Consider the following 18,263-nt stretch of genomic DNA (forward strand, 5'->3'; position numbering starts at 1 on the left):
TCCACTTTAGTTTATGTGTTATTACAAAATAAAAAAAGGTATCCATTCCATATCATGAAAGCATAGAAGTTTTTTTTCTTTTTAGATACTTTTCACATTTTGGTTCCATCATTTTTTATGTAATATCCCAAAATCTGCATAAAAATATAAGGATGCAAAGCCAAAAGGTAGTTTATTGTGTCTACTGTTCTTGCAATAGTGACAAGTATAACAGGAAAGAAAGAATTCAATATTCTCTACACATCTTTCCTCTTTCACAAACCATATTGTGCTTCTGCGGTTTCTGTACTAGGGAGAGAATCACATTACTTCGTAAACGTAGCTCATAACGCAAATCAGCAGCCTCTCACTCATATCATCTCTTCTCTCTTTGGCAATAAAAATCAATACGCAGAACAGCACTGCCTCTCACCACAGCTAATTACTGTGCTGGGTTTAGCATGGACAACACGCCAATGCCATCATTAGCAGTCCACACCACTGTCAAACTACAGCTAAGACTAAGGTCAACCGAGAACGAAAACGCATCAATCCATCAACCCAAACGAAGTGCCAAATATTGCTACACACTCCATATTTAATGAACCGAGCAAAAAGGACCCAGACGTGATGAATGGTAGCCGTACATACAGGCCTTCATCCTGGCCTACATGTGTATTAGGTGGAAACCTTATTTCATAGTTCTGAAAAATTCACTGCTATGGAAGATCAGAGCAACTGAATCATTCTGTCTTCCAATCTTCCCGTTTAATCCTCTTTGCAGAGTTTGCACTTGTTTCACAGACCTGCGCTCCATCTCTTTCTAATCTCTTTCCCCTTTACTTCGTCTTCCCCACGTCGTCTCCGCACCCTCTGTTCAGAGCATGCAGAGCAGAGCAGCGTCTGACTGCATCGTGAAAGATAAGCAGCTCATCTTGTTTGCTGAGGCTATAAATAATTTGATCTTTTTGGCTTTCACAGGCAGAGTTCACATGCCGTTACTCTGAGATTCAGGGACATACTCAGAAAGTGCTGTCTGAATCCTACCGCAAAGCACCTGATCAAGCCTGCCTGATGGAGCATCTGGATCAGGCGGCCCAACGCAGTGCAGGGTGCATCTGTGTACAAGGATAATTTGCATTCAAATCCACTAATATGCTGGAGATATGGCTGAGCTCTGTATAATCCAGAGATCAAACTAAAAACAGGAGGAACATGGTTGTAATCCCTTCTCTGAACAAGTGGCATAGCGGACTTAAAGGAAGAGTACACCACGTCCTAGAGAGCATCATACCACGCTAGATTTAAGAAAATGGCTTTTCGTTGAGGGGCTTACAGCTGGTAATAGGAGTCAGGGATGAATGCGGTTTAACAATGTGCCATCCCCATAGCCACAGCTGTGGCCGATCGGCTCCTTCTAGGAGAATAGAGCTGAGCTGACTTATTAAACGCAGTGCTCTTAAAAACAGAATTCAAAACAAGCACATCCATCTCAGCAGAGCAGTCCCCATTAGAATGCGCTTAGCGCTGTCTCAGTCGCAGCGACTACCTGACGCTGATCACGCCCCCTCTGAATCCACATGTTGATTCATGAGCTGCTCTTTCATCTAATGCAGGCTGCTATCGATTCTCCGCATCTTCAGTTGTTTCCTGCTACCTGGATCACGACCTTGACACACACAGCTGCCCTGGTCAATCCAAAAACAGCAGTATAACTGTAATCTTATAATTAATCAATATAATGGTATTAATTAGTGCAAAAGTATCTTCAGATGATGTAAAATTTGAGTTACCAAAAAAAAAAAAACCCAAATAGTTATATTAAGTAATATTTTAAACAAGCGAACGCCAAAATCCAGAACTGATCAGGATCAATTGGTTCACGGAAATTGGTGGTCTTCTTTTTAATATGTGGCTCCAGTATAGCGAGCAAAGCATCAAACTGTACCACTGACATCCTGAAGTAAACTTAGAATCGCTCGGGATAATCCCACAGCTCGTTGTTCTTGATACTCTTCTTCCTCTCTATGAAATCTCAAGATTGGACAGACCCAATATTTCCTCTTTCTTTTTCTCATTTTAAGAAGAGAGAGGACAACAAAATCATCCTCACTGCTTGAAGACTCCATTTTGCACTGTTTTGCGATTTTTTTCCGCAACGGATTAATTAATATGCATCTGGCTCAGTGTGCAAGGTTTCTGTGTGAGACAAATTCTTAGTATCACGAATGAGAAAAACGCATATGAAAAATTCAGACTCAGTGTGCAAGAAACTTTAATAACAAAGTCTTCCTTGTCTTGATCTGTTTCAAAATTACTTTGTTTCATATGTAGCAGTCTAGCCCACTGATAATATATCTACCACGGTGTGAAAGACAGTGAAATCTCTACTGGTTGACATGTCTACGATCGCATGGTATATACAGCCTTAGGCCGTGTGTCCACCAAAGCGTTTTTCCACGCGCCTGGCGTATGTTTTCATTTGTTATCAATGGGAGCGCCGCGTTTTCTAAACGCCATGAGCGTAACGAGGCGCTGAGCAGTTTTTTCACGCTGAACCGCTGAGCGCCCGGCGTTTTTTACTGGTTGCCGAGATTGAAAAATGTTCAACTTTGGGTAAAACGCAGCGCTCATCACTGTCACTTTTGTCCCAGCCGTCCAATCACAGTGGAGGAGGGGCGGGACTAAACCACACTGACCAACTGTCACAACATTCTTTCTGTACAAAGACATCAACCAGCAGAGCTAACCGAACAAAATGGATGAAAAATATTTTTTTAGTATGAAACAAATTATCTGCGAAATCAGTTACAAGTAAACTGTGCTGCGGATATTCTGTATCAACGAAACGTCTCAATGGAAAAAACGCTGCGCTGCCAGAACGCTCTCAAGCGCCCAAAGCTAGGCGTCTTCAGCAGAGCGTCTAGCGTTTTCAGCTGGCTAAAAACGCTTTGGTGGACACACGGCCTTAGGCCGCACCATCCCAGGCTGCTGTCCTCTGCTGGCACCTTGAGCTCAGGAACAGTGGGAGGTATTGTTGACACATGAAAGGCCATCAGTGAAGGGGGGACAGGGCTGGCACAGGAGAGCTGGGTGCAATGAATACCAAGCTTTCAGCTCATTTGTCACCACAACCCACACAGACCTGCTCCTGAGACTGCACGCCTGTCCTCCCTACTCCGGCCTGCCACAGGCTCTTCATGCAACACCAGACAATGCAAAGAGGAGCTGGAGCCCCACTGATTATTATTATTATTTTTTTTTACATTTATACTACATGTTATAATGAGTAAGTTATGGTAATCACAATCAATTGTACTAAAGAGAATGAAAGCTTTAAATGTTGGCTTTAGAATTAGAAAATCTTACAATGGGGAACAATGTGACAAATCTAACCACAGGGTATTTACTAATGTGCATGTTTAATCCACTATGAAACTTCTTTCAAAACTGAAAGGTTTTGTGACAAGGGTTTGGCAGTGAAAGAAACAGATAGCGAATCTAAGACCTATTTAAGGAAACTTAATAAGGGTTAAATGGTATCCAACCGCATTTTGAAATGCCACAGGGAATAGGATTTCCTGCTCTATTACACAACATATTAATCACAGAATACCTCAAATATGAGCCATTGTGCTGGCTCGTACATCTCAAACCAAACACAGGAAAGAAATTACCTCAAGTCTCCTGAGGTAAGATTTTGATCATACCCAATATGGCTTCTGGAAAAGAAGAGCAAGACTCAGATGGGCTGTTACACCCATGTTGACGTCTTTTGTCATTCATTGGCTGGTTGGAGCTGTAGTCTACAATTTGCCAACTGCCTGCAAACAGCTGCACAAAATTGTTAGCATAACAGAAATCCCTGGCTAAATTGGCAGTCAGAATTCAGCCCTGGATCATGGCAACCTAACTAGAGGTGAGTAGCCTAGAAATCTAGACGCACCCTAACGGCAGCAAAAATTATTTTGCAGCCAGTGTGGTCTAGCAACTCTCCGTTGGCTTTCGAAGTGGAAAAACCAAACTCTGGTCAGGCCAATCACATCGTGTATAGAGTTGGTGGGCGGGCTTAACACAATGACGGCAGAGATGTGACGGTTCTGCGCCGTGATTTCCCTGCTACTTGAAAACAAACAAGATGCTGCTGGCGAACAGTGGTCTTTCGAATCGGCTTTGGCCGCGACTCTGGAGGACTTGGAGTTAAGAGAACGTCACTTAAGTCATTCTTAAAAAAGGAAGATGTGTTTGGAGTTGACGACCAGATACGGCAAAAGTTTAATATATCAACTAGCTCCGCTGGTGGGAAAACGCATGGGACTCAGTCAGCCACAGCCGTTCGTTGCTCTGGTTGCTTGTAGCGCTATCCTATTTCGTGCAGAGGGATATTGAAAGACAACCGTTTATCCCGCCCCTTTGGATTGAGGTATGCCAATTGTGAGTTCCCAGACCTAACATCTTGATGTAGGTCTGGCTTGCCAGGCTAAGAGGTGAGCGCTTAATGACCGAATTCTGTCTTTACAACTAAGAACAGTGGCGTGCACAGGGAGGGGTGGGGGGGGTGCTCAAGCCCCTGCCCCTTTTGTCTTAAAATGTATTGTGCCCTTTTCTGATAATTGTAAATAATAATAATTATTATTATAAATATTATAATAAATAACAATACACTTACACACCCTTGCCACTAACAATAATAATACAAACAAATATTATACATAAAAAAAATTTGGCGGAGAAGTGGTGGGCGGAGTTTCCTTTACAGCGCCTTGTACGCATTTAACGGTTCTGTTACGCACTACGCAGCAGTTCGCGCGAGTCTTCAAACGAGCAGCAGGTAACGTTAAAGCTAATACAGAAAATTACATTTATCCTACCATGCTACTCTAAAAGTTGCGGCAGCATGCAAGTTATACTTAACTATAATAAAAGTATAACTCGATTTCAGACGCATTATGAGTGATAATGTCATTCGTTTTTATCCAAGCCATAGCAAGTGTTATTAGCTTGGGGAAATACATCTAATTAAATGAAATCTTAAGTCCATGTCCAACTCTAAATTGTAAGGAATTTATATCTTTGATTTCATAGTAACGCTTTACAATAAGGTTCATTTGTTCATTTTTCATGTATGAACTAACATGAACTAACCATGAGCAACACATTTGTTACTGTATTTGTTAAAGTGTAAATTGCAGGTTAACCACCACAACCAATTAATGTGTAAATTAAAGTGCTCGATATGTATATATTTAAACATTTCTGTCTTAAAATGCGTTAAAATAATATTTATTGCGGTTTCTTCAAAGGTAGCATGTTTTTTACAGTAACTGGGTGATGACGTTATAAGAGGAAGCGCGGGCGGTAATGCACTCACTCTGTGTGTGCCGGTTGAGGGAGAATAAAACGATTCACGGGACTCCCGCAAACTAGAAATATCTATGAATAAAACATAAAAACTAATACATTTTTATTCATCTGTTGCAGAAAAGCAACAAGAACAACTAAAACAAAATAGAAACGATTTACAGGCCAGACTTTCCATTTATAACATGTTTGCAGCATTGAGCGATGTAGCCAATCACAGACATATGTGTTGATTTCTTGAACGCAATGGCCAATCAGAAGCATTTACGATAGACTTCCCTCACCACTCAAAACGGACTTTTTGTTCAGTGATGAATTCTGTATGCTGGCAAATCCTCGAATTATAACAAACAAAGTATATATTATGTATATATTATGAAAGATTCGTTGATAATAACAGAGATGTGTGAGATCGCAATGAACTGATGTCAGCTTTTTAGGAATTATTATGGGAGCGCACTTTGCGCGCAGTCATGCCAAACCATGCATGACTAAGTTAGCCTGCTTGTTTTTATGTTATAACAGTGTGGTTTGTGTGTTAATGCATTGCTTTAATAACAAATAATTTATCAGGAGTATTTCTGCTGATGTGTATGGTGACGACACGTAGGCTAACTTGAAAGTCTTTGGAGGTACAGAAAAAAAGTATTTTTGCTGGCGGGAGCGGGACAAAACAAATGTTGCGGGCGGGAGAAAGTAACATAGTAAGTAGTTGAGAACGTCAGTTATAATAATGACCCACGTATTAAAAAATGGTCGGGTTTAAATCGGGCTCGGGCTCATAATTACAGTTAATGTGTCGGGCCGGGCTGGGCTCGGACACAACGTGCTCGGGTAGGGTCGGGCTTGCATACCCGAGATCTACCTTACAGGCACGAATCAGTCGTTTGTCCTTGGGGAACTTGTGGAGCCTCTCCCCCGTTTTTGATGTATTCGTACATCCCGCACAAACACAATAGTTAACCATTTTTGCTAGCTAGGTCTCCAATATAACTGCTAGCCTACTTGCCGTTTAGACTAACGGTAACTCTAGGCTTGGAGCATAGACCAGGTATAGACAGTAAAAGCTTGAAGTCCCTTTTATGACGTCACGCCCAGCCTAGTGGAAGGCGTGCTTAAAACCACTGTAAAACGTACCAACTTTTCATATTATATGCAGCATTTTGGTATAAAAAAAACATAAAAAACAATTGTGGGCGGTTCTTATCTTTATGTTTAGTAAGCACATTGCATTATCTTCGTGAAAAATTTAACCTGCAATTTACACTTTAATTTTAGTTAATACAACTGTTAATTGTTTATTCATGTTATGTCACAGTCAGTGCATTAACTAATGATAACAAATACAACTTTTGATTTTAATGTTTTAGTAAATGCTGAAATTAATATTAACTAAGATTAATAAATGCTAGAAGTGCAGTTCATTATTAGTTAATGTTAACTTATTTAACTAATGAAACCTTATTGTAAAGTGTTACTGATTCATGATAGCTAACATCAACAAAACAAAAAAATGAATTTTCCATAATTACCTTCTTGATTCTCACTGTTTTGTTTGGTAAAGTAAATAATATTTAGTAATATTATCATCATTTCCCTATTTTCATTTGATGTGTTATGCATTCTAATTGTATCAACATATTTTCTTAGAATGCCAAGGAAAGAAAGAATAAAAACAAAAACGTTTAGTTCCCTTTTTGGTCCCTCTGCCCCTGAGGAGGTCTGTGCACGCCACTGACTGAGAACTAGAAAAATGTTAGCTGATGTTTTTTTTCAGTATACACAAACCATCATTATTCCCTTTAAGACAACACAAATCTACATATTTATTTAATGCATTTAGCTCTAAAAAATTTAGATTGTATGCATTTGAGTAATTTATTTTGGCAAAACAGCCAGATTTTATCCATCAGGATTTGATTTAATATTTTTGTTGATTAGTTTTTCCCCATCCACGTGTCAATTTAGAGGTGGTTAACGACGTTAACACATTTTGATGAAAAAATTATAAAACCATTTCAGAATAATGCGCACTGATGAATTGTACACAATAATGTTTAAAGTCAATAAGATCAAACGTTCATCTTATCTTTAAGGAAATTTTAAAAAGCGTAGCGAAATTTGCTTACACTTTACTGTAAAATAAGAATATTCTGTAATGTTCTTGAATAATTTCCTGCAAAACTTACTTCATGGCACAATGGTCAGGGTAAAGTGTTGGCGTGCTCCTAGTCGAGGACATAGTCTGATCTGCCAACAACAGCAGAAATAGTACAAGTCCAATGCCAATGCCAATGTGTTGCCCTCTGGCCAGCACTGAGAAGCGAGTCATGTGTTTGAGCTCAGGTGTGTCAGATCCAACTCTGGACATTTCAACTCCTCTGAACTGCTGATCAGCCTGGGGACGAATCAAGGGCAATCAGCAGCTTCAAAAGGAGCTTATTACTGATACCAGACCTGGCATTTAAAGGATGGGTGAAAATAAATGAAAGAAGTAAACCAATGAAACGAAAACACACCGATCCCCTTTGTTCCAGTGTGAAACAGCTACAGTACATTATTAGGCTCATTAGAGAAAAAAATACTGCCAGAGGGACATCACAGGGATTCCCCCCTGTGTAACAGATGCAGCCCATAATAAGCACAGTTGACAGGCTAATAATAATGCACTGGATGTAATTTAGTCTAATTCTCATTAGAAAGGGAGCATGGAAGAACTCCCGGCAGTTGTAGAGGACATGCACACATAAACGTACACACACACACACACGGCATCTGGGATCAAGTCTTAAAATTACACCTTCACATTGGTGTAATATCAGGAGAGTAAGGCTCAAGCGCAGCCAATCAGAGGCACTAGGACTGAACCTCATTGCAGGTTTGATCTGATATTAGACAAAGGTACAGTGCCATTTACTATCCTGCTACGGTGCAAATCTAGAGTTTATAGCTGGAAATGCAAGATGATCAAAGAGCAGATGTTGCAAAGATCTCCTTCTGGCTGTGATTCATGATCTAATCAACACACCTGTTCATCAGCACCATGAAGGCCCTGAGAAAAACAACTTTGGCTAGTAGTAAGTACATGAAGTCAATTAACACTGGTTTCTACGTGAATGCAATTAAGAGCAACACTAAAGACAGCTTGAAAGAGCTGAGGTGTGCAACTCATGAAGATACCTGACAGACAAGAGAGATGGCTCAAAAACTATTATTCCCCTTGTTTACTCTGTTTTAACCCTTGAGACACCAGAAATGCAGATGGGGTCATGGACAATTTTTATGAATCGCATCTTATGTATGCCGTATACATTTTTTTTTTTTTTTTAAGAGCTTAAAGGGGTCATATAATGGTACATGCACTTTTACAAGTTGATTGTACTGAAATGTGTGTTGGCAGTGCCTGTACACAACCATCATATAATGATAAAAATCCATCCAGTGTTTTTGTTTTAATCTCCTTATATGTTTTCCCCTGCCTCAAATTGAGCCGTTCGTTTTTGTGACGTCAATAAAACGGACGCCCCTCCCGCGATTGTTGATTGACAGCAGTAATTCAACACGGACCCGCCCTCGCTCGTCCTGTCAATCATAGTCCGCGCGGATCGGCGCGGTCATTGTTGATATGCTGGAGCACTGTCTATGAGCAGAATGGCGTCTAAGCGATTGTGGTGTTCTGTTCTTGGGTGTAATAACGAACCCAGCAGTCATTTTAATGTTCCTAAATCCGAACCGCTGAAGACGCAGTGGCTGAGTTTGTTTTCGAAGGGAATATTCCCCACGAGCAACGTCAATGCTCTCATGTTTGCCGAATCATTTCTCAGTGGACTGCGTTATAAACGAGGATCAGTGTAAAGCTGGTTTTGCTGAGAAGCTGCACCTGAATAAAGGATCGGTAGTTACCTATTCGTCTTCCTGCTGAACCTTCAGAAGAACTAAAGTGAGTGTAACGTTTGATTAATCTTTATATTAATATTTATATAATCTTTGCAAATCGCCAGCTGCACGCTTCACGATGAATGCGTCGGTTTACACTCAGGGTACATTACAGCATGTTTTCTATGTACAACGTTCTCAATATAATTCATAATCCCACGTTTATAATGAACAACGCGTGGTTATTGTGTTACAAACGGTGTATGCGCAGAACAGAGGGGTGGAGTGAGCAAAGCTCTATTTCATTTAAAGTCATATGCACTGAAACGGCGTGCTGAAAACAGAGCTGTTTTTGACCAGGTAAAATAAGTGTTTTCTTACAATACTAATGAGAATTTTTAATTAAAGTGTATTACAAACTTTTAATTTAGACCCTAAAGAATCATATTAGCTTGTACAAAAATGGCATTATATGACCCCTTTAAGCTTGAGCTTAATATTCAAACTTAAAAGGATACTTCAGGATTTAGCATTAAGCTTTGTATTAGTAGACAACCTGTAGTATTTTCGTATTACCGTGCTTTCCACCCTCATATCCCCCTGAGACGAGAGATTTATGTATTTTTTGTCTGGAAAAAATCCTCCGATGACGCAAAAATCATCATTTTGCATCTTCTGAGGATTTTTTGGCCAGAGGCTAAAGACTACAGTCAGCAGTGGGGGCTGTCCCGCATGTTTTCAACCCGCCCATAGAGGGTGGGATCTCACTCACAGAATGTACACATAGTGTCAGCCATCTTTTTTTGGAAGCTAAGCTGGCAGGCTCTTGTTCTGTGGAGAAAGCTGAGTAGTAGGGGTTACCATCCTCTTTTTCCCGGACATGTCCGGCTGTCGATGTCCGGGATTCAGCTTTTGCTTTCTGCAGTCGCCATTCATTGTTTACATGCACACCTTTTGTTTCAATCTAACTGAATTCATTCCGATTGGTGAAACTGAATGTAGTGTTTACATGAATGCTAAACACTCTGTTACCGGTAGGCGTGGCCTCCTAGGGCAGCGAAGCAAGTGCATTCTGGGAGTTGTTGTCTTTCATCCACATAAGCCAAAACTACATTTTCTGGCTTTTCTCAGTCTAGAAAGCTCCAAATTCAAAAATAATTTCACATTTCTTCTACATAAATGACCCATTTTAAATACACATTCATCTTTCCAGAGGTGAAGTATCCCTTTAAAATATGCAGCTTCTCTTGTGGTCCACATACTGTGAAATGGAGGCGATTGTTGTGAAAAAGAACACTCCAAGGACTATACTCCTGTTCATCCCTGGAGGAAAACTGTTTGTTGCAGTGTCTCTGAGGACCCTAAAACCAGTATTTTTTGCAAAGTGTGTGCTAATGAAGCCAATGAGATCCTGAGGAGTATATCTCAATTGTATGAACAGGCTTTTCCCCTAAATAACTATTATTTCCATTTAATTTCCAGTTGCCATTTTAAAAAATGATTTAAAACAAGGGCCAAGGGCCTTACTTAAACTCCAAAATAAGGTAAGACATATCCTCCAGTATTTCTGCTATAATTATGACAAAGCTCATAATTATAGCAGAAATACTGGAGGATATGTCTTACCTTATATTGGGGTTTAAGTAAGGCCCTGTTTACACCTGGTATCAAGATGTGTTTATCGGGTCATAAATAGATGAGGGAGACACATCCTCGTTTACACCTGGTGTTTTAAAGGATAATTCCGGTATTTAACACTTTGAGTCTATTTTGTAGTTTGTTTTGGATGAACTAGAGTGGTGGACTTAGAAATTTTGACGATGGGTCCTGTCTCGACTTTTTGACTATTTTAGAATTGCCTCTGACCGCTTCAGAGTGGATGTCTATGGGCATGCTCAAACATGTCCTTAAAACAACCCTTAACGTTCGTTTTCAAAACTGTGCAACTCACTGAGTGGTTAGTGGTGTTTGTTGATGATTAGAAACAAATATATCGGCGCAATGTATGCTTTCAATCCGTGTTATTTGCTATAGTGGAACTATTTTTTCAGATACCTCACAACCGCATATAAACTTCCGCTCGATATTTGAGTCTGAAGCGTTAGCACACTCCCGGCCACTTGATGGCGACAACCACTTTGCCGCAGTTGCTCAGCTCACGCTAGCCTTCTGAGAGACGGAGAACCGAGCGAAAAGACTACAACCAAATGTAAACAGACCCCTTTCCGTTTCCGGTAGCGCAGTAATATCAACGAGCACTGAGACCTCCAGCAGACATCAATGCGATTTTAAAAAATGGCAAATAAAACACGACAGAAACTGTATTTCGCTACGCTACTTGTTTTGGAACATCAACGAACACCACTAACCACTCGGTGAGTTGCACAGTTTTGAAAACGAACGTTAAGGGTTGTTTTAAGGACATGTTTGAGCATGCCCATAGACATCCACTCTGAAGCACTCAGAGGCGATTCTAAAATAGTCAAAAAGTCGAGACAGGACCCATCGTCAAAATTTCTAAGTCCACCATTCTAGTTCATCCAAAACAAACTACAAAATAGACTCAAAGTGTTAAATACCGGAATTATCCTTTAATCAGTCTCTTTTGTATTTTGTGGACAATAGTCCACTTTCAACCACTTCTGTCCTGATTTCTTTGAGGGTAGGGGTCTATGGGCGGGTAAATGTATAGGTTTTTTCAGATCTTTCTAATGGTAGAAATTAGCTCAACCAATTTACATATGAACGCGACCTGATCCGACAGAAAAACACCCAGAGCAGCAGTGTGGCAAGCAGGGCAGTGCAGAACCGTGAGAGAGAGGCGCGAGGCTGGTGGCCTGGCCTGATTGATGAAAAGTGCCACCTGCGCGCTACACTGGTCTCCTATCTCTCACGGAGGAGCTTCGAAAGCATAGGAAGAGGAGTGACGATAATAAAGGATAAGAGAGTAAAACTATTTTATGTTATGTTTTGTTTATGAGTGTGTGGCAGTCATCCGTGAGGGGCTGCCATTTTTACTTTTGTTTTGTGTTTGTTTATTTTATAATAATTAAAGTCTTTAAATGTTCACTGTTTCCAGCATCCTTCTTCCCCTGGACAACTAAGCTCGTTACAAGCAGCTTTCGTTTCTGCTCTGATAGCTGCAAGACCACGGCGAACACGGTGAACACCCCGTCACTGCAAAGTTATTTTCCGTTTTCTTCGCTTAGGGGTAAAATGAAGTTCGAAATACATGACCAGCGATATATACTATAACTGCACATGCTTCTTTAAATGCTAGCTATGAATCTAACCGCTATAGACCAATGGTAGTACAAAGGTATTATTCACCAGCCGTAACAAACTTTTCTGGGAAGTTCGCTTAGGCAAGGGGTTTCGAACTCTCAAAACAAACTTCGCTTTGGCCTGATTTTGTTCGAAATGACGTCACAGCAGTTTTGTTCTTCAGTTTTGCTTGAAGTATATCAGGGCCTTCAGTGCGTGTTAGAAATTAGGAATGGTGAGATAAAGTGTTTGTTACATTTTTCGTCTTCAAATCAAACTTGCGTCTTCAGCCGACAAAGCTTAAATCCCTTCTGGCTAGTGCGCTTCTCATAATGTTTACAGATTATATCAGTAGGCGGAGAGTAGGTCATCCACTTGTGAGCCGATTGTCCAAAACGCATCGCAATGCGAGGTGTAAACAGGGCCTAAGTGTTGGACAATAGGGGGCCTTCTAAGTTCTAATCAAAAAAGTTCAGAACCACTGGTCTATACATCACTTTATGGGAAGAAAGTTCTGTACATCCCAAAATCCATCTATTCTTGTTTGGGGGAACTGAAAAAAAACAGGGTTATTAAGGACATTTCCAGGATGACAGTATTTTGGTATATTATGACTGCACATTATTTGGTATCTTTAATTTTTTTTTACAAAAAACTAAAATAAAACAAATGCCCTCACCAAACCAAATGCACTAGTCAATGGTCTTTAAACTAGTCTGTGTGATAAACCAGTGTTTCAAGGCATATCTCTTCTTGCAGTGGGTGAGCAGAGAAATTGCTTTGGAGGTAATGCCCCTCATCAAATTCATCAGCAGTCAGGGGATTATACCGTTATATTACCAAAAAGCTTACGATCTTACGGCCAACGGAGGGATTAAACACTTCTCATAAAATGAAGACAGGAGAAGCAAACCATCTGACCGAGTCATTATGACCCCATACACAAACAGCACTAGCAAACAGACTGCAATCACTTTTAGGGGCTGTTCACACAGAATGTGTTTTTCCATTCCACTGGACTACTTTTCCATTGTTTTTCAATGTAAATGCGCTAGACGGGCATCTTTAACTGTTGTACTCACATCTTGTGTCTTTTGCAGCATCTCACAATAAACGACCAAGATTGCAGACTGGACACAGGCTAGATATATCCTGCTTACATCTATTAGTACAGAGACAGCAACCTCCAGTGATTTAATCACTGTTGGTGTGAACGAGACTTTATGGGTAGAAAGGCTTAAATTTACATCAGACCACCCCACATTTACACACACTTAATTGTGTGTTGTACTGACTGACTGAGGAGGTTTAAAAGTCCTTTTCTCCACTGACTCCGTGCTAAATCCACTTCTGCTTCATTTGTGCAAAGTACCTTGTTATGTAGCTTAGATCTGTAATATGTAAATTAAATGTGGGCTTTGTCTATATTTACAACAAAGTAGTGTACAATACAACAAAGTAGTGTACAATACAAGTCAGGGCTCTAGAGTGCGATCAAAATATGTAAGGATGCAACTAAAAATTTTCCTAGGTCGCACCGGTGCACCTAACATCCTCGCATCCGCTGCCTCTCCACGAACGAAGCGCTTGTTCTCCTTTGACGAAACTCACACTCATGTTTAGATCATATCGTGGTCTAAACCAATCAGAGACAGAGATGGGACGGGTCTTTGCCTCTGATTGGCTGTGGTCCAGATATTCCTGTAGGCCTACACTGCTGCTCGTGCTCCATGCTGTGTGATTGAAATTGCAACCTGAGCACCAGAGAATCAGGCCTCGTTTAAACTGTCAGTGAAATGTGACCCAATTCCGATTTTTTGCTATGTGACAGATCGGATGCGTTCTAAGACCGTGTAAACAGGAAAAAAACGCATGCATTCAGATATTTCGAGATCAGTTTCAGGCCTCGTTCATATGTGGAAATAAATCAGATATGTGCCAATGCGACTGTCATGTAAACAGGCAGATCGGATTTTCTGAGGCATTAGGCTACGTCTCCGCGGTTTAATGACGAGAGCAATCGCATCTGCAAAGGGACGGATGTCCCGACGAAACGCTGTGTCGTCGTAGGAGAGGAAATGTGGACACACGTTGACAACATATCAAAGGTTGGCTTACTCATCCTAAAATTTCGGACCCACTGCTCCTTGTTAAAGCCCGCCACGATCTCATGAAAGTGCGTCTATAGCACGAATTTTATTTATCGTGCCATTTACGCCAAAAATTGTTTTTGATTGCATATGATACGCACTTTATGGCGTTTAATACGCACGTTCACAGTGAGGCAGTGAGCTAAAAATTATTTTTGCCGTATAAATGGCACGAGAGATCAAATTCGTGCTATAGATACGCACTTTCATGAGATCGTGTTGTATGTTCCCACCAGTCCCGAGATCTCTCTCGCTGTGCGTTCGTCCATCTGTGCAAGAAGGACCCCCTTTAAACATGCGCGATGTTTCAGATCTATGTCAAGTGTAAACACATGAATCAGATATTGGTCACAATTTAAAGAACGTGTAAACGGACGGTTGAAAAAAATCGGATACAGGCAACAAATCAGAATTGGGCATCAAGACCTCCAGTGTAAACGAGACCACGGCAATCAGCATCAGCAAAATAAACGCAAGAAAACAGACAACAAACAATGAAAAGAAATAGACACAGAGTTTTTTCTTTAAGAAAAGTAGGCCTGTTCCCCCCAACACTCTCCCCGGTCAATGCTCCGACAACAGCCCAGACATGGAGCTATTTCAGCCATCAGTTGAGGGAAGCACTTTTAAACAGAACCACTTTCTATTTCTATTTTGAAACGCTTAAAATGTTTTTATTTTAAAAAAAAGATCTTTATTTTTATATACAGTATAATTGTGCTTCAAAAAAGAAAAGAAAAAAGTATTTACCTACACCTTATTCTTGTTTAAAATCATTTACATAATATACACTCACCTAAAGGATTATTAGGAACACCATACTAATACTGTGTTTGACCCCCTTTCGCCTTCAGAACTGCCTTAATTCTATGTGGCATTAATTCAACAAGGTGCTGAAAGCATTCTTTAGAAATTTTGGCCCATATTGATAGGATAGCATCTTGCAGTTGATGGAGATTTGTGGGATGCACATCCAGGGCACGAAGCTCCCGTTCCACCACATCCCAAAGATGCTCTATTGGGTTGAGATCTGGTGACTGTGGGGGCCATTTTAGTACAGTGAACTCATTGTCATGTTCAAGAAACCAATTTGAAATGATTCGAGCTTTGTGACGTGCATTATCCTGCTGGAAGTAGCCATCAGAGGATGGGTACATGGTGGCCATAAAGGGATGGACATGGTCTGAAACAATGCTCAGGTAGGCTGTGGCATTAAAACGATGCCCAATTGGCACTAAGGGGGCCTAAAGTGTGCCAAGAAAACATCCCCCACACCATTACACCACCACCACCAGCCTGCACAGTGGTAACAAGGCATGATGGGTCCATGTTCTCATTCTGTTTACGCCAAATTCTGACTCTACCATCTGAATGTCTCAACAGAAATCGAGACTCATCAGACCAGGCAACATTTTTCCAGTCTTCAACTGTCCAATTTTGGTGAGCTCTTGCAAATTGTAGCCTCTTTTTCCTATTTGTAGTGGAGATGAGTGGTACCCGGTGGGGTCTTCTGCTGTTGTAGCCCATCCGCCTCAAGGTTGTGCGTGTTGTGGCTTCACAAATGCTTTGCTGCATACCTCGGTTGTAACTAGTGGTTATTTCAGTCAAAGTTACTCTTCTATCAGATTGAATCAGTCGGCCCATTCTCCTCTGACCTCTAGCATCAACAAGGCATTTTCGCCCACAGGACTGCCGCATACTGGATGTTTTTCCCTTTTCACACCATTCTTTGTAAACCCTAGAAATGGTTGTGCGTGAAAATCCCAGTAACTGAGCAGATTGTGAAATACTCAGACCAGCCCGTCTGGCACCAACAACCATGCCACGCTCAAAATTGCTTAAATCACCTTTCTTTCCCATTCTGACATTCAGTTTGGAGTTCAGGAGATTGTCTTGACCAGGACCACACCCCTAAATGCATTGAAGCAACTGCCATGTGATTGGTTGATTAGATAATTGCATTAATGAGAAATTGAACAGGTGTTCCTAATAATCCTTTAGGTGAGTGTATATGAATGTATATGGAGCGTGATAAAAAGGTGACCTTGAAATTGTAGCGTTAAAGGCAACGTGAGCAGAGGAAAAATTTGGGTGTACCTAAATTTTGTGCTGGTGCACCAGTGCAACCAAGGCAAAAAGTTAGTCTGGAGCCCTGCAAGTACACTACTGTTCTAAAGTCTGGAGTCAGTACAATTTTTGTAAGAAATTAATAGTTTTATTCAGCAAGGATGCATTAAATAAATTTATAATGGAAAAAATGTATCACAGTTTATCAAAGGAATCAAATACATTCAAATACTTTAGAATCAAATAAATTGAGCCTTGCTGAGTATAAGAAACAAACAAAACAAAAAACTAGATTTTTTTTTAGAAAAATGACTGACCCCAAGCTATTGAACAATAGTGCACTGAAACTATTTAGTGATTTCAACCATTTCATATGGCACAACACTAGAGTGAATAACTGATCATAAGCAGTGTCTAACAAAAGTGAATGGATAACACAATAGTGATTTAGCCAGTTGCTAACAGGTTTGTAAATGGCAATACTGTTTCTTGTTTCTTACCCAGCTCCAATCATCAGTGAACGTCTGACTGTGCCGTCATTGTGCTCTATGCCACAGCTAGGATACTCTGCTCCGATTCATTTAGGGATCTGCTTCACAGAACAGTTTGTCATACCTGAAACAGATGAAATAGAAACAGAAATAAGGTGAGCTGTGGAAATAGAAAAATAAGAAAATCTTTACAGAATAATTTGACCTTTTACTCAAGAAACTCGTTGCCTAATCCATGAACATTCCTGCAAGCAGGACACAGTTTCTTCTGATCATACTCTTGATCAAATATCAAAGATCAAGGACAAAAGAGTATGGTCAGAATAAACTCTGTCCTGCTTGCACGAATGTTACAGCTGTATACTGATTGGGACATTTTTACACAGTCCTGTGGTGATGATTTGGATTCACTGGTGGATGTAACATGCTCATATGTTGCTTTTTGCAGGGACATGAAAATTCCCTGTAAACATGTTAAATTACATTCTAATAACAAACCACGGGTTACTAAATCTGTTAAGTCCTGCTTACAAATTTAAAAATAAAAAAAATAAAATATATTAGCCTTTAAACAGGGAGCAGCCTCCGATTGCATATGGCTACAAAATAGTTGCCAGCAGCCATGTCACCCTGTAGCCCAGGACTGGTTGCCCACTGAAGCTAAAGCAGCATTGAGCCTGGTCAGTACATGGATGGGAGACCTTCTGAGAAAACCATGTTGCTGCTGGAAGAGGTGTTAGTGAAGCCAGCAGGGGGTGCTCACCCTATGGTCTGTGTGGGTCCTAATGTCCCAGTAAAGTGATGGGGACGCTTTCGCACCGGAGGAGCCTTTTCATAGTTTCTAGAACTATTGGCGGAAGCACCCGGATTTTGCCGCGTTCACACCGCAGGAACTAGGAACTATTTTAGTTCTAGGAACTCTTTTGAAGGAACTAATTTAGCTCCTAATTCAGAGTAGGGTCTAAACCAGCGCTATAGGAACTATCCGTCACATTAGTGTACGCAAAACAGTGATAGATGGGCCTCTTAACCTTTACGTTGAGGAGAAAATCCAACGCAACTTTGAGCAGACCAT

The 18,263-nt window shown here is 40.6% G+C and overlaps 1 protein-coding gene across 1 annotated transcript in view; it reads right to left on the reverse strand.

The window, feature by feature from the left end:
* The window catches only part of glceb (glucuronic acid epimerase b), a 76,435-nt gene that overhangs the window by 18,024 nt on the left and 40,148 nt on the right, over nucleotides 1-18,263 (reverse strand). Inside the window, exon 2 of the mRNA XM_056247933.1 lies at nucleotides 17,198-17,312. The gene's annotated coding sequence lies outside the window, so the exon portion shown is untranslated. The remainder of the gene's footprint in view (nucleotides 1-17,197; nucleotides 17,313-18,263) is intronic.

Source organism: Rhinichthys klamathensis, unplaced genomic scaffold, assembly GCF_029890125.1.
Source record: "Rhinichthys klamathensis goyatoka isolate OS25496 unplaced genomic scaffold, OSU_Roscu_1.1 h1tg000051l_1, whole genome shotgun sequence".
NCBI classification, from domain to species: Eukaryota; Metazoa; Chordata; class Actinopteri; order Cypriniformes; family Leuciscidae; genus Rhinichthys; species Rhinichthys klamathensis.